Source organism: Octopus sinensis, unplaced genomic scaffold, assembly GCF_006345805.1.
Source record: "Octopus sinensis unplaced genomic scaffold, ASM634580v1 Contig16764, whole genome shotgun sequence".
NCBI classification, from domain to species: Eukaryota; Metazoa; Mollusca; class Cephalopoda; order Octopoda; family Octopodidae; genus Octopus; species Octopus sinensis.
In genome coordinates, this window is record NW_021834566.1 from 13,808 (window position 1) to 35,147 (window position 21,340).

A 21,340-nucleotide genomic window follows, 5' to 3' on the forward strand; every position below is an offset into this window, starting at 1 on the left:
TAATGAATAAAGTGAAGAAATTATATGAGCTATTTACCTTCGGCTTCGTTGAAATAAACCACGATTAAAAAAGCAAATATTTTCATAAATAACATCTTTACACTTGGACATAAAGACTTTTAATCTCTTCTAATTATTGTCACTTGCTGTCGCTGCTTTCTTGTATACATTGCTTGTAAACTTAAACGCGATATTAATATTTAAAGGTAAATTGTTACGTAATCGTATGCAAATATGTAAGCGCTTCTTTTGATGAATATGTAACGTGTATGTATCTATAAATACACATTAATGTATATGTACGAGATTTTACTTCTAAACATTATACGTATAAGTCTATTACTCAACTGTTTCTATATTGATTTCGTTTCCTTGTATTTTCTCTCTTTGCCTCATTCTCTTACCCTCTTTCTCTTTCAATCTCTCTCGCCTTCTCTTTCTTTTTTCTTTCCTTTCATTCTTCTTATCTGGTATCCACTGAACAACTATCAACATTTTAATTAATAACACTTGGTCTGGTTGCATGTGATACATGCTGAACAATACAGCACGCATATTAAGTATATATTGTTAAACTTTTGACAAATCACTCAAGATCTGCTAATAAGTTGTCAAGGAAATTTAATAATGTATTTAACAATGTAATAAATATAATTTAATTTCAAAACATACAGGGACGCCAGTAATCTTATAAGAAAATCATTATCGTTAATTTTTGAAAATCGTCTTCTCAAACTCAAGATGTTCATTGACAGGGTTTCTTGATGTTTTCTGCGAACTTTATCTGTTATGCGAAGCTTTAAAGCATCAATTGTCAATATTTTGTTGTAGTCGATCCTTTGTGTGTGTGTTTTTAAACATATTTCTAATTAATAGTTATTAGCGACAGAAGCAGTGTTAGTACCAAAAAGCAATCTTTATATCCAACTTGATGCTGAATACTGCGGTATTAGCATTGACAGGTCCTCTCATATAGATGCATGTTGCATAAAAGAACAGACATATATCATAGTAGTCGAGAATCGTCTGTTATGAGTGCCGGAACTGCAAGATCACGTGATTTCACTGTGCTGAACTTCATTAGTGGCAGGAACCGGGCGACCGCATACCAACCAAATCTCGTTCCCACGTTATATAGAATTTTTGTCTTTTTAGTCTCTGATGTCACCAATAGCCAGTATGCTTATTAAAAAATAATTTTTAGAGAAAGGAATAGTATTAGTAATAAAGGGCAATCTCTGCATCCAGCTTAACGTGGCTGTCTTATTCGAACGCTGACTAGTGCGGTATTAGCTTCGAGAGGTCCACTCGGAGGACATATCAATGCCTGCCACAGGGGAAGTCGCATCGACTGAAATCGTGTGATCTAGCAGTTCCGGTGCCCATAACAAACGATTCTCATCGGTTGTGATACATGTCTGTATTTTTATGCACTTTGCGTCTATATGAGAGAATCTCTCAAAACTAATACTGCATATTTCTAATTCATTGCACTATGTAACAATTTTGTTTTTGTCTTTGGTCACTAAGAGTTATTTCCTATTTGCTTCTATCTAAAAATGAATGGAAATTACTGCTATTCCATTCAAGCTTTGTTTTTGAGACCTGGATATCAATGTTTTCAAACTGGCTTATTTTTTATTACATTTCAGACAGATTCAGCGCTGAGTTGCTGAAGCAGAAATATATTTATAGAAGATATTCTGCTCAATACCACAGATTCGCTTATCACTTGCTTGATCTTAACCACTTGAGCATGTCCCTTAGTGACTGACAATATGTGCATCTCTGATCATGAGCAGGAGTAGTGGGAGAGCATCTTAGCTGTGTGTTGAAAGAGGATCTTTGGGGTTTTAATAAATGTATCAAAAACGAAGTTTGAAGGAAATATTAGCCATTTTTCATACGTTCTAGGGATAAGCAAATAAGATATAACAATTTCTACGCAAGGATAAAAATTGTGTTTCACAGTGTAATCATTATCTAAAGTGTGAATGAAGTGAAAAAAGCTGATTCTACTTGGAGGTGGAATAAAGGAGGTGGAATAAAATAAAAGGAAAAGAAAAATCGATCAAAATGGATCGTTATCACAGAAATGTCAATATAAAGTGTAAAGGGGAAGACAGGTGAGGTTTACCCGTGGAAAGAAAAGCCTACGGAAAAGATCTCAGTCAATGAAGTCACATGTTACATTTTTTTTACAAATAAGTAACTCTCTGTATTAAATTTTTACCGTTCATAGAATCATTCTCAAGGTGGCTTCGTCATTCATACGTGCCATCCTTGCTTCATTCACCCATCTTTTTTTAAAACATTCACTAGATAAAACATGCCTCTCTACTCTCACTTTCCTTTTCAAGTGATACTTGAAGAATAGATAGATAGATAGATAGATAGATAGATAGATAGATAGATAGATAGATAGATAGATAGATAGATACGCACGTATGTATATACGTGGTGGTATCAAAAGTTTCTAGGACTAGCTCTGTAAAGTGGCAACAGATGTCAGCACACGGTTGCGTGTGGAGTGAAAGCTAGCAGTAAACTTCATGAGGCAGTGTGTCGAGTGACAACGCTGTGTTTTCATCGCAAATTCTGAAATTTGTATTTTTGTGATCACGTGTATGCTGTCGTCTGCGATTTTTGTCATGGACAGGTTGTTGGAACAAAGAGCCAACGTGCAATTTTACGTTAAACTTGGCAAGTCTGCTACTAGACATTGATCATGCTTCGGCAAGCTTACGGCAACGAGGCAATGGGTCGTACACAATGTTTTTGAGTGGTATGGGCGCTTCGAGAGCGGAAGAATATCCCTGGAAGACAATAAGCGATCTCAAAGATCTGCCACGAGCGTCACCCAAGGAAATGTGGTTAAAATTCATCAGCTTGGACTTGAGGATCGTCGGAGGACAATCAACTACATTGCTGATGTCGTTGTTCTGTCGTAGGAGTCCGTGCAGGCAATCCTATTTTTGTCCGGATCCTTCTCGACGACAATGCACCTTGTCACGGAGCTTTCATCACTTGTGAGTTTCTCACAAGTGATGAGAGCTCCGTCGCAAATTGTGCAAAACTGTGGCAAAATTTGAAACCATTATTATTATTATTATTACTATTATTATTATTATTATTATTATTATTATTATTATTTGTATTATTATTATTGAATATGAGAGCAGTGTATGTCATCAAAGTGACACTGGGGTAAAATATACGAAGCCCAGTTTACCCATCGTGACTACCCGTCTGATAAGGGTACACTAGGCAAATGCATCACAACCATATGTGCGCGACATGGTGATCTGATATCACAGCGCATGACCTTGCAGGTAGGGGACTAGTTAGAATTTTCTTCTGGTTAGTTAGTTAGTTAGTTAATTTTTTGGCTCAAAAAGCAAAAAGCAAGGCCAAGTAGGGGGACATGGAGTTATGTACAGGGTGGTGTTCATGTAAAGAGTTCAGGCCACTTGAGGTCAAGGGAGACTTTGAACAAAGCGGTCGTCGGCATCTTCACCATCTCGTCTGGCAGCTTGTTCCACGAATCCGCAACCCGGACGAAGAAAGCCCCACTCCTATCTTGCTCAAAATGTCCCTGAATAAGGATGTTGAACGAACCACCCATGTTTCCAAAGGTGAATTATCCAAACCTCCAAGAATTCCTTTTAACACACAGCTATGATGCTCCCCCACTACTTCTGCTCATGATCAGAGATGCACATATTGTCAGCCACTAAGGGACATGCTCAACTGGTTACGGTCAAACAACTGACAAGCAAATCTGTGGTATTGAGCAGAATATTTGCGGTAGACCATCTTTTATACCAAAACAAAACAATGTACATGATAACACTTCCAATCAGTTTAGATCAGAAGCCATGAGAGCCACTGCCTGGTACTGCATCAGAGCATTTATTATTATTATTATTATTATTATTATTATTATTATTATTATTACTGTTATTATTATTACTGTTATTATTATTATTATTATTGTTATTATTATTATTATTATTATTATTATTATTATTATTATTATTATTATTATTGATACCAAAAACAACATGGTATCGCTTCCGCACCCACTCTATCCGCCAAATGTTGTATCTGTGGACTCCTATCTCTTCCCCAAGATAAGAATACAGATCGAAGGTGACCATTTTAACACGGTTGTTGAAATCAAGAGAGAACTCCAGAAGGTTCTCGCTTCGCTAACGGAAAATGACTTCCAGGCCGGATTCTGAAAGTGGCAGGAACGTTGGGATATCATCCACGAAAGCCGTAACAAACTCCTCTAGTCCTGGTTCTCTCGGGATGCCACTCAACCTTTGCAGTAATGGCTCGAGAGCCATCACATACAAAAGTGGTGAAAGCGGACATCCTTGACGAACCGAGCGTCTGATGCAGAACGGCTTCGAAAGGAAACCGTTCACCCGAACTATCGAGTCAATGTTGTGGTACAAAGCGATAAACCACCTGAGGAAGCCAAGGCCCAGGCCAAACCGCGCAAGTACAGTCGCTAGGTATCGATGGTCAACCCTATCAAAAGCTTTAGAATGGTCCAAATGCACCAATGCCCCACCTTTGCCAGATTTATTACCAAACCTCTCTGTGGTATAGCGAATAAGATGGAGGGTATCCTGAATGGTTCTGCCTGGGATGGCACATGTCTGTGCCTCCCCGACTATACCATTCGCGACACGCGCCAACCTTTTTGCTAGAACCTTGGCCAAAATCTTCACTTCTGCGTTTAACAGAGTGATGGGCCTGAAATTCTCTAGAACGTCCCCCTTGTCCGGGTCCTTTCTGACCGACGTCACTACTCCCCGGCGCACAGATCTGGGGATAAACCCATTCTGTTTCCAGTTCGCGTACACGTCAGTCAGTAGCCCGAACAAGTCTGGCATACATTTATACAGCTCGTACGGAAGACCATCAAGTCCCGGTGACTTACCCGCTTTACAATCGGCCAAAGCCTCCATCACCTCCTCAGGTGTGATTGGCCCTTCGCAAGACTCCGCATCCGACCCCGAGAGGCACGGCAGCCCGGTAAGAAAGTCCTCGAGGGCTCTCCCACCACCAGGACCGCCGTCACCCCCGAACAGCTGGGCGAAGTACTCCCAAAAGACCTCACACATTTTCTCGGGTTCGTTTATCAAGACACCATTTTGATTCGTCAAAGACCGAATAGAGGAAGCCTGGAGGACTGGTAATACAGACCAAGCGAGGGTGAAAAGACTGGAGTTAAACCAGCATCTTGAAGCCCACCACATGGGAAGTATTACCAGAGCTAAGTTACGTGCAATGGGAAGTGAAGGAATCAAAGCCGCTGGATGGGTCCGAGTGGTGGAACTATTTTCTTGCCGAGCTTCCACCACTCGGACCCATCTAGCGGCTTTGATTCCTTCACTTCCCATTGCACGTAACTTAGCTCTGGTAATACTTCCCATGTGGTGGGCTTCAAGATGCTGGTTTAACTCCAGTCTTTTCACCCTCGCTTGGTCTGTATTACCAGTCCTCCAGGCTTCTTCTAGTTCCTTAACTAGACCATCTCCTATTTTACGTCCCTTCTTAGCTAAACTTATGCTAAACCTAATAGACTCATATTTGATGGCTCTTTTTAGGGCGTACCACCATTTGTTATTAATGATGGTACCTGTTAATGCCCTCTGTATTAACATCTTGATCCGCTTTCTGTACTCCTCAATCGCCAAAAGGGACGTATTGAGTTTCCAGTAGCCAGATCCCTGTCTATGCAACTTATCTACCGTCAGTTTACAGGTAACCATCTTGTGGTCACTGTAGCTGACTAGAAAAAACTGTGGACACTCAACTATGGACTTATCTTTTTCTCTAATTAAAATCCTATCTAGATATGTTCTGGTAGACCCGTCACTATTTGACCACGTCCACTGTGGAGTGTTCGGGTGCTCCAACCTATATGGATCTGCTAGCTGAAATTGACTTAGCAGATCCCGAAAGCCTGGGTTACATTTTCTGTTCATGTTCGAGTTTGAGCCAACACAATCTGTGTGTGCTGCACATATTGTATTAGAGTCTCCTAACACTACTAGTGAATGCGACGTGGCTAGGAACTTTCCTAGGCCACGAAAATATTCAGTTTGCGGGCCAATAATGTTTGGTGCGTAAATAGCGACCAGCCTGATTGTCTTGCCACAACTGAATGTCAAGTCGAGAACGACCAGCCTGCCTTCTGGGTCAGAAAAAACCAACTTTTTCTCGGCTACCCGGTTTCTTTTTAGTAGGACCAACACCCCACCCCCACCTCCCGCCCGACTCGGAGAAACGTATTTCTCGTAGCCGTTCAGGAGGGGGAGCAGATCTCTTGGCCCCTTCACCCGGGTTTCCGTTGCAACAATTACATCCAAATTTCTCGACCTGATGTCATTCAGAAAGCGTCCTTGCTTCCAGCTTGACAACAGGCCATGAACATTTAAACAACCAATGTGAATAGCCATCACTTACCTGTTTAATTAGGATTGTCCGGTGGAGGGGGACCCTCCACCTTTTTTTGATCCAGGGTCGGAGGTGGACGGTCTTGGGAAATAGATTTGTCAAAATCCCGTCTCACCACCGACACAGAATTATCAGGTGGAGGGGGAATCTCCACCTTTTCCTTTTCTCGCGGGATCGGGGCTGGTAATCCATGAAATATCGACTTGTTAAAATCTAATCTCAATGAAGATACAGTCTTTCTGTACTTATTTTGCAGAATTCTATAAGTCTTATTTGAGACTTCATATATGTCGTAATTGATAAATTCCTCTGAAAGGTTATCAATTTTTTTTACAGTATTTATGAGTTGAATGTCTCTCATGAGCTCAGTACCTTTAGTGTATACGGCTATTATGCCTTTTCCTTCTTTTTCTCTTCTGGCAGTCTTTTTTGGTCGTTGTTCTGTAGTAGTCGCCGCTCTCGGCTGGGTTGCTGGTTGTATTTTTCTTTTGTTTGTTGTTTTTTTCTCATCTGTTTCTTCTTTATCTTCTTCCTCTTTGTCTTTTTTCTCCTCTTCCTCATCTTCTTCATTTTCCTTGCAGTTCCTTCGAATGTGGCCTAATTGACCACATAAAAAACATCGTGGTTTTTGGCCCTCAACAAACACCACGAGGTTCTCCTCCCCTACCTCAATTGTCTCAGGAATTGTTTGAATTATTTTAGGGTCCGCTTGAATGAGAAGATTAATTGTTTGACCATCCCAGCGTGGGTTTTCCGTAGCGGTAGCCTGGAGGAGAGTAATTTTTTCTACCTCTTTGATTAGGACTGCCGCCAACAACCACATAGGTTCGACCTCTGGCGGGACCCTTGTCATTTTTATTCGCGACGTCCTCATCCCCATATAATAGGGGATTAACTCCGTCGTTCGTTTTCAACGTTTCAACTGAGTTCTTGTGTGCTATTTCTTTATTGGTGAACCTTACTTCCACCGTTCCGAATTTTTTTCCTCTTCTCAGAAATACTACGTCGCCCAATATTGGCCTTAAGCACTTTTCTATTTTCTCTTCTGACATTCTTTCAATTTTTCTTTTTTGTAGACAATATGTTTTGAAAATTATTGTTTTTTGCTTTTCTTCCTGTAATAACTTTTGCGGAGGTTCAATTTTCACACCGTTGTCAGTTATTTCCATCATTTTGCTGTATTTCATAATTTCGCTTTTATTCGTCGACAGTATCTGGGTTCCACCCCCAGCAGCCAACGCAAAACTTTTTTTTCCATTTTTTGGTTCTATCTGGATGCTAGGCACATCAATTATTCTCTTCGACACAATGCCTTTGTTCTCTGGCAGAGTCGGAAACTCTTCTGGTGAAAGTTCTGACGAGCTCTCAGACACATCTCCAAAAATATCAAATATATTATCCTCTCTGCTATTCCTCTTGTAGCGGGGGAAACCCCTATTTCCTTGTCTGTAGTTGGCTCCTCGCCGGACATGTATTTCCTCCTCTCAACAGGAGAAACAAGTATTTCTGCTCCAACGGTAGGCTCCATGCTAGACGACATTCTTCCCCCCAAAGGGGGAATGAACAACGCGTGCTACCACAAGCACTAAGTGTTTTCAATTGAAAACTCCAACAGTTAAGTTATTCAACAGTTTAACAAGAAACAACAGTTGTTAACAATATTAACACCACGAAACAGCAATTCTTACTTCACGAACACATGTGCGGCAGACGAAATACGGCTACGCATTTCGCCCGGCGTTCCGCATTCAAATTCCGCCGAAGTAGACTTTGCTTTTCATCCTTTCGGGGTCGATTAAATAAGTACCAGTTACGCACTGGGATCGATATAATCGACTTAATCCCTTTGTCTGTCCTTGTTTATCCTCTCTGTGTTTAGCCCCTTGTGGGTAGTAAAGAAATAGGTATTTCGTCTGCCGTTACGTTTTGAGTTCAAATTCCGTCGCGGTCGACTTTGCCTTTCATCCCTTTTGGGGACGATTAAATAAGTACCAGTTAAGCACTGAGGTCGATATAATCGACTTAATCCGTTTGCCTGTCCTTGTTTGTCTTCTCTGTGTTTAGCCCCTTGTGGGTAATAAAGAAATATGTATTTCGTCTGCCGCTACGTTCTGAGTTCAAATCCGCCGAGGTCGACTTTGCCTTTCATCCTTTCGGGGTCGATTAAATAAGTACCAGTTAAACACTGGGGTCGATGTAATCGACTTAATCCGTTTGTCTGTCTTTCTTTGCCCCGCCCCCTGTGTTTATCCCCTTGTGGGCAGTAAAGAAATAAGAAACGATAACGTAACGGACAAAATGCTTGATGGCATTCCTTCCGGTTTTATGTTCTGAGTTTAAATCCCAAGTCGACTTAATCTTTCATCTTTTAGGGATCAATAAAAAAGAATGCCAATTTTCAACTGGTATCAATATAATCGACTAGCTCCCTCCGCTAAAATTTTAGGCCTTGCTCCAATAGAAGAAAGGAACTATTATAAAGTATTTAATTATATTTACCAAACATGATAGATGAATGTATTCAACCGAGACGTATTATTCATATATCTGCCTGCACATGTGTTGGTGTGAATATCGACAACCATGTATGTAAGTATCAATATAAATATGTGAGTGTGTATGTAAAAGGCGACGAGCTGGCAGAATCGTTAGCACGCTGGGCAAAACGCTAAGTGGCATTTCGTCCAACTTTACGTTCTGAGTTCAAATTCTGCCAAGGTCGACTTTAGATTTCATTCTTTCGGGGTCGATGAAATAAGTACCAGGTGAACACTGGGATCGACCTAATCGACTTACCGGCTCCTACCGAAATATATAGAAACCAATATATGTATGTGTGTGTAGATGTATGAACGTGTATGTGTGTGCGTTTGTGTGTGTGTGTGTTTGTGTGTGTGTGTGTGTGTGTGTGTGTGTGTGCATAGAAACACTTGCATTGAACAGAAACAAACAGCAGGAAATCGACGCTAAATTCCCTTAGAGATATTTAACGGATTTAAGGAGCAAGAAGTTTGAAATCTATATATATAAAAGTGAGGTTGTGTGGTGTCTGTCTACTCCGATTTAGATTCCTAACTACTCCCACATTTTGCGGTGCAGTTTAACCAACACCGGGTATCTTATAGTCGTGATTCATATCGAGCCCTTCTGGCTATTAGCGCGCGTCTACGATGAGTCTACGATTTTAAAAATAATTTACCATCATTTTTTCCATTTTAATGCATAGTTTTTTAATAAAGGGAAGTAACTCTCTAAAAATGTCTAAGATGAGTCAACGATTTAAAAAAAAAATTACCATAATTTTTTTCCATTTTTAATGCATTTTTTGCTATTTTTTTGCTATAACTCTCTAAAAATGCTTTATAGTTATTTCCCTTACAAACCCGAGCAACAAATAATACATAAAGCATGAGGTTACACACGCATAAAAATTTGAAATTTAATATAATTATTGAATGATTTGCGTGTGTGTGTGTGTATGGTGTGAATTCGTACATCACAGAGATCAATGGTTTTATCCCGAACTGGAAATCTTCAGACCAAAAGGAGCAAATGATGTCTGCTTTGACTGTCGTCGTATGAGTTTTTCGGAAGAGAAGTTTTTAAAGTTTCTTCTCTCTTTCTCTCTCACCCCTTCTTTTGCTCGATATATGTATGTACGTATATGTATATCTTTTTTTTTCTTTTTTTTTCCGACCAGACCATCAGATGTTGTTACACATCGCTGGTCACAATGCGTTCGCATTGTTTTAGCCTTCGAATGACGCCACCCCGCTGGCTAAGCGAGCAGGCCAACAGAAGAAAGAGTGGGAGAAAGAGTGATGAAAGAGTACAGCAGGGATCACCACCCCCTGCCGGAGCCTCGTGGAGCTTTTAGGTGTTTTCGCTCAATAAACACTCACAACGCCCGGTCTGGGAATCGAAACCGCGATCCTGCGACCGCGAGTCCGCTGCCCTAACCACTAGGCCATTGCGCCTCCACACGTATATAATATATATATATATATATATATATATATATATATTATATATATATATATATATATATATATATATATATATAATATATATATATATATATATATTATATATATATATATATATATATATATATATATGAAAAAGGACAACAAAACTAAGGCAGGACGAATGACACAGGTCATTTAGAATATTTAATTAGAGTAAGGCGAATTTGAAGTAATTAATTAATTAATTAGTTAGTTAATCAAATAAGTATTGGATACCTTACAGCTGTTTCTGGGATATCCCAAGTGATAGATGAGCATCTCCATACACCGGTATTCCATCATCAGAAACAAGGTGAGTATGTAGAAAAGTTCTTGACTCAGAATCCACAGCGTATAAAGGAATAAAATAGTAGAAGAAAGCGTAAGACAACAGACAGAAGAATACAGACAAAAGAATAAAGTACACAGTTCTTCTTCTTCCAGAGGGAATGGAGGTTAGTCCGTACTTCCGTTCAAAATATTGCCAAAATATTGCCTGGATTTTTCTTGGAATTATACTTTAGGACCTATACTTTCGCGGAAGTACGGACCAACCTCCATATCCTCTGGAAGAAGAAAAACTGTGAACTTTATTCTCCTGTCTGCATTCTTCAATCTACTGCTGTATTCTTTATTCTTCTATCAACTATTTTATTCCTTTATTCCCTGTGAATTCTCTGTCTAGAAATTTCTTACATACTCACATTGCCTCTGATGATAGAATACCCAGTGTATGGGGATGCTAACCTACTACTTGGGACATCCCAGAAACAATTGTAAGACATCCAATAATTAATAAAATAAACTAACTAACTAATTAATTAATTACTTCAAATTCACCTTACTCTAATTAAATATTCTAAATGACTTGAGTCACTCGTCCTGCCTTGGTTTAGTTGTCCTTCTTCTAACCTGCAAACTCGGAAGCCCGCTATAGATGTCTAGCTCCAGCTTCAGCTGTGAACTTAGAACCTAACGGATGACCAATTATAGCACTTACACAGCGTACCTATTCGTTTAGTCAACAACCCCTCATATTCGTTATGTATATATATATATCACGTGATCACGTGACCGACCAGACCATCAGATGTTGCTACACATCGCTGATTTAGCCTTCAATGACGCCACCCCGCTGGCTAAGCGAGCAGGCCAATAGAAGAAAGAGTGAGAGAAGGTTGTGGTGAAAGAGAACAGCAGGGATCACCACCACCCCCTGCCGGAGCCTCGTGGAGCTTTAGGTGTTTTCGCTCAATAAACACTCACAACGCTCGGTCTGGGAATCGAAACCGCGATCCAGTGTAGTACAACGGTTTTGCTATGGAATGGTGAAGCAATTTTTTCGTTTTCTGAAAAGCAACGTTTTAAACTTACGACACTTTTACCAAATAGTAACGATATATATATATATATATATATATATATATATATATATATATACTTTATTTTAAGCAGCAGAAAATTCAACAAAATCTGTTACTCTGGGTTTCTCGTTGCCGTTCATCAGACAGTTTTTTAGCAAAACTGTCTGATGAACGGCAACGAGAAACTCAGAGTAACAGATTTTGTTGAATTTTCTGCTGCTTAAAATAAAGCATATTACTCTACCACTGGTATTTGAGTACTCTTTTTTCCACCTTGTTTCACATTTATGTGTTTACTCCGGTATATATATATATATATATATATATATATTATATATATATATATATATTATATATATATATATACTACGGGCTTCCTTCAGTTTCCGTCTACCAAATCTACTCACAAGGTTTTTGGCTATTGTAGAAGACACTTGCCGAAGGTGCCACGCTGTAGGTCTAAACCCGGGACCATCTGGTTGGGAAGTAAGTTTCTTACCACACAGCTACGCCTTTTGTTGTATTTAGGGACAGTCACTATGCTAATATTATTAAGACACACACACTGGTTCAATCCCACTCAGATATTATTAACAACCGGGTAAATATCGAACTAACTAATAAATTGTTTGTTTAATTTGGTTAAACATTGAGTCGATTGATTTTTTTCTTTTCGTCAAAGTTCTTTTGTTGCTATTTGCAAGCTTTTCAAAACCAAAACAAACGACTTAATGTTTAATCAGGTTAAACAAACAATTGATTAGATAGTTGAATATTTAACCAATTGATTAATAATAGAGTGGAATTGAACGAATACAAGTGTTATTAATATTGGCATGATGACTCTCCGTAGACACAACAAAATTTGTTTGAACACACAAATTCACATAAAGAATCTTGCAAACCAGATACAAAAGCAAATTATATACAGGGTGCGTAAGATATTTGCGGACAGATTTATGTTTATAAAAAAAATTGATAATAACTTTATCTATCAAAAAATACGATGCGGATAAAAATAAACCTTTTCTATAATGTTATTCAATAAAGCCTCCTTCAACTTCAACAACTGCTTCTATATGAGATCTAAATCATCTACATGCTCAAATCAAGTGGCCCTGGTTCATTTTGGACATTACCCTGACTGAAAGCTTTCTAAGAATCTTTGGCGTCATGGCGTGATCATTGACCTCTCTCTCTCAACAACGCTCCACATGTAATAGCCCAATGGATTGAGATCTGGGGAAGTAGGAGGGCAAATTTTAGGGGCTATGTGATCATGAACATTTTCAACCATCCATTCCTCTGTTACTAAAGCCATGTATGATAGTGCAGAGTCTTACTGAAATACATATGGCCTTCCATTGCATACACCATTTATCCAGGGCTTAACAATTATTTCCAGGACTTTAATGTTGGCGGCAGAGTTAACTCTAAGACCTTGTGGAAAGATGTAAGGAGGTATCACATGTTGACAACCCTTAAAACCATGACAGATGCAGGAAATTTTGTATGCATAACACTTGGAACTTCAAAAGGGTCTGCACATAATCATCTTTCATTTCTTCTGTTAAATTTTTGATCTTGGTCGAAGATTTTCTCGCTTGAGAAAACCAAGTCAAATCTCCTGCTGGGTTTTTCAGTTTGTTTATGAGCCTTTTAGATCTGATGTAGTGATTGTCTTTCGCTTTTTCGGACAAATTGACCTTTCCTCATCATATAAGACTTATATCAGATGTCTTCGTGGACAATATTTCTGACTGTTCCTTCTAACACATGTAGATCTTTTGCAATTGACCTCATGGACCTTCTGGGATTGTAATCAATGGTTTGTTGAACTTGCTCGATAAATTCAGATGTTCTGATGATTTCGGAATATTTAGAATGATTTTTATGCTTTGGTACTGGTGATACGTTTCCATCTTCAGTTTCTAGCTCCTTACAAACTGTGTAGATGAAAGATCTGGCAACTTTTAAAACTCGAGATATTTCTAAATCACTATGTTCAGCCTTTATAACCACAATAGCAGCATGCTTCTTCATTTCTTGAGTAATCTGAGGGTCTGCCATTATTATTTTCAAAAACAAAGATTATACAGAGTTAGCGAAAATGCAGTAACGACCCAAAAAAGGTATATATATATATATATAATATATATATATATATATAGAGAGAGAGAGAGAGAGAGAGAGAGAAAGAAAGAGATAATGTATATATGTAAACATTTATTGTATATGTAGATATACATACAATGCATATCTACATATACATACATGAATGTGTAGTCGAAAATCTCCAACTATGAGCACCCTCATCTCTCTCTCTCTCTCTTTCCCTCTGCATCTCTCTCATTCTTTCTCTCTCCTTCTTTCTCCCTCCCTCTCTCTCTCTCTCTCTCTCTCTCTCTCGCTCTCTCTCCCTCTTGAAACATCCGCTTTCTGTCTGGTCGAACTATTACTGCATGTGTTAAAGAAGCCTTTTCTGGCCCTTATTCTAATGATCATATTAAACTCAGAAATTAAAAGGATAAACGCTTTAAAAATATAAGAAGTTCGGGCAATCCTCTCACAGACGGAAAAATAGCCTCCACCTAGGTCAGTCAGTGTACCCCACGGCCCGGCCTGCCTACTGCTTGTCATATTGGAACATGGTGCTCCGGACAGGCACCAGTAAGCATTTTTTTTTTAGTTGGACGGTACACAACGCATTCAACGTCCAGTGCTAAATCCAGTTATGTGATGTCAAAAACAACCAGCTTTCTCAACAATGCTTTTCTTTCTGCGTGTTTCTTAAAATCCCAATCTATTTTTCTCCTACTCAATTAGGATTTCATTTTCATGATCACATTTTAAATTAACCATCTTTTGTCGTCTTGACCTCGTTGCCTATTCGCCGGGCCATGCATCGGCTGTTTCATATGTTTCATGTTCCTTTTTTTATTGGAATTGATTGGTTTTCTTCTAATTTGTTTTTTGCTTGTCCTATCCTGTGTCGCTTTCCATAGGACACAAGACGAAGGTGTTATTATAAGAAATTTTTTTTTTTTTTTTACTACCCACAAGGGGCTAAACACAGAGAGGACAAACAAGGACAGACAAACGGATTAAGTCGATTATATCGTCCCCAGTGCGTAACTGGTACTTATTTAATCGACCCCGAAAGGATGAAAGGCAAAGTCGACCTCGGCGGAATTTGAACTCAGAACGTAACGGCAGACGAAATACGGCTACGCATTTCGCCCTGTGTGCTAACGTTTCTGCCAGCTTTCAGTTTCCTGGTCTTTGGTTTCCTGGTCTTCGGTTTCCTGTTCGGTTTTCTCTTCAACCTACAGTCTGTCGGTCCCTAAAGCTGGAACGTGGTAAGTCTGTTAACGAATCCTTGAAATGCAGCAAATAGGGATTTGGAAAAAGCGTCCAGTGAATTTTACCGCTGTTATTGCTTCCTCTTGCTGCTACCCACCGCGCTTTCTACTACTCTCCAGCTACTTAAGGAAGAAAACTATAGTAGAAGACACTCGCCGAAGGTGTCACGCAGTGTGACCCAACCCGAAACTATGTGGTTTGAGAAGCAAACTTCTTACCACACACAGCCACACCTGCACCTCCCTCTCTTTCGATATAACACACACACACACACATATATATATATATATATATATATATATCCATGAATGACCGCTAACTCCACTAGTTTTTTTTTTTTATTCTATGTATATTTCCTCGTGTTCCTTTCTGTTGAAGAGCGTAAGCTCGAATCGTAAAAGACTTTCTCACCTTCCCGAGCGTCAAACTAATACACCTGCTTGTTGTTTATACACCTGTCTTCGTCTTTTGTTTTTCTGTAAATTTCAACTATATATATATATAAATTTATACTATATGCACTAAAATTTATACTATATGCAATTGTAAAATGCTATCTAAGCGTTATTAACGGTACGTTAAAATTATATCCCGTTGCTGTCACTTGTTATGCAACAGGATATAATTTTATTCTTATTATCTGTTGAAGACGTCTTTAAAATATCATTGAATGTTCAGCGGCAACAGGATATTGTTATAAATAATCGCTACACGATGGCTATTCTTTTATTTGTATGTATTCAGAGAATGTTGATATATATCCTGGGTAACTTTCGGTGTTTCTTGTTTCTTTATATTTTGTTAATTCATTTCTTTTTTGTTATTGTTATCAAATCTTTATTCAATAATGTACTGTTTTGACCAAGTGAATACAAGGACAATTTTGTAATGAGATGACTAACTCGATTAATCGACTATTAGGAGTTTATCAATATCAGAACAGGTTTCAGTATTATTTAAACACAACGAAATAAATACTAGATGTTAGTTCAGTATTCTGTAACTTGGAGGTGAGGATTTGCCACCCACCTCGTAACTCGATTTGTTAGAAATAGTAGCTTAATCTCCCTCAAATCACAAATAACGTCTTCGCGAAACAAGTCGCGTTGCATAATATGGTCCTCGATTCATTATTTTATATTTTATTAGTTAAATAGAAGTGTTGGACAAGTATGGAATGCCTTCGATTCCTAGTCTGTTGAACCAGGGCTGACCTGAGGCTAAACAGCAGCAATAGCAGTGGAGGCGCAATGGCCCAGTGGTTAGGGCAACGGACTCGCAGTCGTAAGAACGCGGTTTCGATTCCCAGACCGGGTATTGTGAGTGTTTATTGAGCAAAAATACCTAAGCTCCACGAGGCTCCGGCGGGGCGGGGGGTGAACCCCGCTGTACTCTTTCACCACAACTTTCTCTCACTCTTTCTTCCTACTTTTGCCACAAAGCAGTATAACCATGGTGTAACCCACTATAGTGTGGTAAACTTTCAGACCATAGTCTAGATTGCGAATCCTCATTATCCCAGGATGGTTCAGCTCTCCACCCAATAAAAACCACCGTTTACGGAATGAGGATAACAACGTAGCTTTCGCGCCCGTACAACCGCCAGTCTATCGCGTGTGGTGGGTGGATCTTCAAGTTGCCACACGCATTCTTAGTAGCTTAGAGTAGGCTCGAATTAGAGATTATTCTTCGTAGCTAATGGTGTGAGTCCTGTTTGGAAGAAGAAGAAGAAGAAGAAGAAGAAGAAGACGACGACAGCAGCAACTTATTGCTCTTAGTATTTATCAAGTAATGTTAGCAGGCCGGGCAAAATGCTTAACGGCATTTCATCTTTCTTTATGTTCTGAGTCCAAATTCTCTCGAGGTCGACTTTATCTTTCATCCTTTCGGGGTTGATAAAACAAATACAAGTTGAGCATAATCGACTTATCATCACTGCCCTGAACCTGCTGGCCTTGTGCCAAAATTTGAAATAAATATCTATTTAGTAATTATCTCTTACATTAGCCATAATGTCACAATTGATTAAATCTATCCTACTATGTAACTCTGTGTGTGTGTATGTGCGTGTGTGTGTGTGCGCGAGTGCAATATTATCGAACCTAATGTGTTGAATGTTAAACTCAAACTTAGTGGGACGTCAACGCACAGCATAGAAGAAAAAGAAATCGAAGGCAAAATTGATTATTCTTAGGAGCGGCTGTGTGGTAAATAGCTTGCTTACCAACCACATGGTTTCGGGTTTAGTCCCACTGCGTGGCACCTTGGGCAAGTGTCTTCTACTATAGCCTCGGGCCGACCAAAGCCTTGTGAGTGGATTTGGTAGACGGAAACTGAAAGAAGCCCGTCGTATATATGTATATATATATGTGTGTGTGTGTGTGTGTGTGTTTGTGTGTCTGTGTTTGTCCCCCCAACATCGCTTGGCAACCGATGCAGGTGTGTTTTGGTCCCCGTAACTTAGCGGTTCGGCAAAAGACACCGATAGAATAAGTACTAGGCTTACAAAGAATAAGTCCTGGGGTCGATTTGCTCAACCAAAGGCGGTGCTCCAGCATGGCCGCAGTCAAATGACTGAAACAAGTAAAAGAGTAAAACAGTAAGTCTTTTTTTTCTTTTCTTTTTTTTTTCAACTTGTTACTGAGTCGAATATATTCAATATCAAATTACATTCATTTAACCCCATATTGCATGAATTATTAAGGACAGATACAAAAATATTACTTTTACAGAAAAGCGGTCAAAATTCATAGCTGGAATGTGAATCATTGCAAATGTTTACGTATATGTGAATGGAATATTTGGGCATTTGGGGCTTTGATTATTTCAAGCAATATTATGCAATAGTAAAACATGTAAACAAATACTTGAAATGTAGTTTTAGTATGAAGTTTCAGTATTCAATGAATATGTCCACACGCGTTGTTGTTTTCAAAAAGAAAATCTGCTGATTGTTTTGAAGTATAGAAAATATTTTTGTCATATAGTGTTGTTTACACTGAGGACCCCCGTTCAAAAAGCAAAAGAGTTGTGTTTCTTTGAATTAACACTGTGAATTTAAACATATTTTGGTTTGTTGCTTTAAATACACAGTAAGCAATATAGAGTTAACTTTTACAAAAATACATAGCTATTTCGGGATATAGCTTTCATAGTTTGCTTTCTTTTATGAAATTTTTAGTCGCAACGAATACTTTAACAAACATTTTCATCCAAAATATCTCGTCTTGATATATTATTTAGCACAACACTTTACCGTGTATATTACCTTGCAGTTATTCATATTTCATACAAATAGCAATAATGATTATGCCTAACCACGTTCGGGGTTATCACATCTCGGTTACTCTTTAAAACTCGTGTGGAATTCGAATTTAAGACGCTGAATATGACTGCGTGAGGAAAGCACATAAGCCTAAACGCTCTCAGAGATTTACAACTGTATGACAGGTATTGACTGGATTTACCTGATGTGCCAATGGGTATATGGGACTGCCTCATCGGTTCGTTCAAATCGCATCCAGATAGAGTTTTTTGTTAGGTCAACGAATAGCTTTTGTGTAGGATGTGCACTGTTCAGACTGTCAGCAGTCGGTTGTGGGACGCTCTAAATTGTGCGATTAAATTAAAATCGATAGCGGTCAGTGAACAGTTATCGATAGAGAGATCTAGTTAGTAATTTATATGTGATTAGCATTACCAGATGTGATTAGCACTGCTAGATATGATTAGCATTAGATGTGATTAGCATCACTAGCTACGAGAATGGTTCGTGGCTATTTCTTCAACGCGAAACTCGAAGGCTGCATTATTGGAGTTGGGATCCATTTGCTAAAACACGAGGGTAGAAAAGACGTCTGTTGGTTCTAACTTACGGAGACGATATCAGGCAACATTACTGCAATCCGATATTTGATGAACCAAGATTGTTACTTGTAAAGGTAAATGGGAAGAGTCCACAAGTCGCCATTCCAGCCGACATTTTGGCAGCACCCGTATGGAAGGTAGTGGCGTATCGCTAAAACCCGATGGCTAAAAGCAGCGACTTCCGCTCAGTTGAAATGAGTCTTGAAAGAAATAAGGACAGGAGTAGAATATGTCAACAGAGTAAGGCAGTTTTGGATTGATGGTTCTCTTCAAGAGCAAAGCCTTTGTGCTGAAATACTCCCATATCCTTTACCCGAGTAAGAGAAAAAAAAACAGTTAATTAAAAAGAGATAGAATTCCAACTGATTTGGAGATCTTTTGTCATTATGGAAGGAAGGGATATACTTCTCAAATGGAAATAAACGGAGAAGGGATTTTGATCTGACACCACGGTAGAGATCCTCCTCTAATTCAGACACGGAGGTGAAAAATACCCTATACCTTATCCAGCTACCGAACAGAGTGGATCTACGAGTCGCAGTTGAGAGCAAAAAGACGAGATACCGATTGTACGGTACGAAAGGCCACTTCAGAGTTTCTGTCCTCGACAAAAAACAGGAGACCGCATAAGAGAACTAATTAGAAGGGAAAGGAAAGGAGGCAATCGTCAACCACCGTAGATAGTTAGCCTTGAAAAGGATTATTACATTGGAATTGATTAGGTTTAGTAAGAAAATATAGACAGAGAATTCTAGGATTGAGGGAGAGGTGGGTAGTTCGTAACAAGTTAGTAACCAAACGAAAATTAAATTTCTGTAATTAAATTGATGTTCGGCATTCTAATGATTTTTGCAGTTTTCGTTCGCGGAGCTAAATACGCTTAAACATGTCAAAAAATAAAATATTTAGGTTTTTTTTACACACATAGCTAAATATTGTCCAGCAATTAAAAAAAATCAGGTCGAAAACCCTCCAAAATTCAAAAGCAGATATATTAATAGTGTGACATGGAAAAATAATCTCTCTCTCTCTCGCTCTCTCTATCTCTCTCTCTCTCTCTCTGCATTAGTGCACGCACGCGTGTATTTTTGTTCATTGTTCATATGTTGAACAGTTAGATCTCTATTTGAATTCGTGATAGAAAAAAATATTCTGTTTAATTTTCTTTTAAGCAAACTGAAATATGAAGAAGTAATTAAATTTTATATAGACAATAGAAGTTGCAGCTACGCGTACTACATTATACCTATTCAAGGCCTATTCAACATATCTGATTCATGCCAAGGAACTCATGGATGATTTCTTCGTTGGAACAACGTAGTGAAACTATGTGCATATTTTAATGATGTTTATTCTCTTTTACTGCATTTATATATTTCATCAGAAATGAGTATTTAAAATATGATTCTTTTTCTCAATTTTTCCTTAACACACATATATATTGTAATACCCTGTTGAATGTTGAACATATATCCACAGCAAAACAGCGGGTCGATTATGGCATACGTGTCTTAAATTTCACTAAAATTATATTTCTGATATAGTTTTTTTTTTTTTTTTTTTTCTGTTCAGCTTAATTTACATAATTTTTTAACATAAAATCGCTTACCTAAACAATGTCAAACACACTTACGAGGTAAATATAAATCTTACTGAATTCCTTCATATTTTTGCACACTTTTGTAATAAAGCAGGATATAAAGAATTATTGGTAAATAAAAAAGAAACAGTCGACAAAACCTAGCGCTTTAATTTCGCTTGTGTTCTATTCATGACAGAAATAATTGTTAATTCTCTCCTCAAGAACTTACTTTGATTTATTCGGTTCCATTGGGTACATATTTCTTTCAACTGAAATTTCAAATTAACTTCTACTTAGAAATAGAAATTCACTTTATATGATCAGAAAACATGACAAAAAACAACGTTCCAAGTATGCCATCAGTATTTTATTTATCAAAATTGTCAATAATATTTTATTCACGGTAAAATAGAAAGAATATTGCAACGATTAGTTCATAAACTAATAATTTCTCTGTATTTATATTTCTAAATATGTGACGTGCGTGTATATTCGGGTTTATAAATCGCAAAGTTATAAAAGAAAATAACAAACTTCTAATGATAAAATGACTCGGTGTTTTTTGATTAAGCCAAATATAATCTTTTCTACTCTAGGCGCAAGGCCCAAAATTTTGGGGGAGGGGGCCAGTCGTTGAGATCGACCCCAGTGCTCTACTGGTATTTAATTTATCTACCCTT

The 21,340-nt window shown here is 38.4% G+C and overlaps 1 long non-coding RNA gene across 1 annotated transcript; it reads left to right on the top strand.

Annotated features, from left to right (window-relative positions):
- The first annotated feature begins 1,776 nt into the window (after nucleotides 1-1,776).
- Nucleotides 1,777-14,922, top strand: LOC118761716. Its single transcript, XR_004997588.1, has 3 exons — nucleotides 1,777-1,970; nucleotides 12,047-12,051; nucleotides 14,912-14,922. It is a non-coding gene; the product is annotated as an uncharacterized LOC118761716 (long non-coding RNA).
- The last annotated feature ends 6,418 nt before the right edge of the window (nucleotides 14,923-21,340 follow it).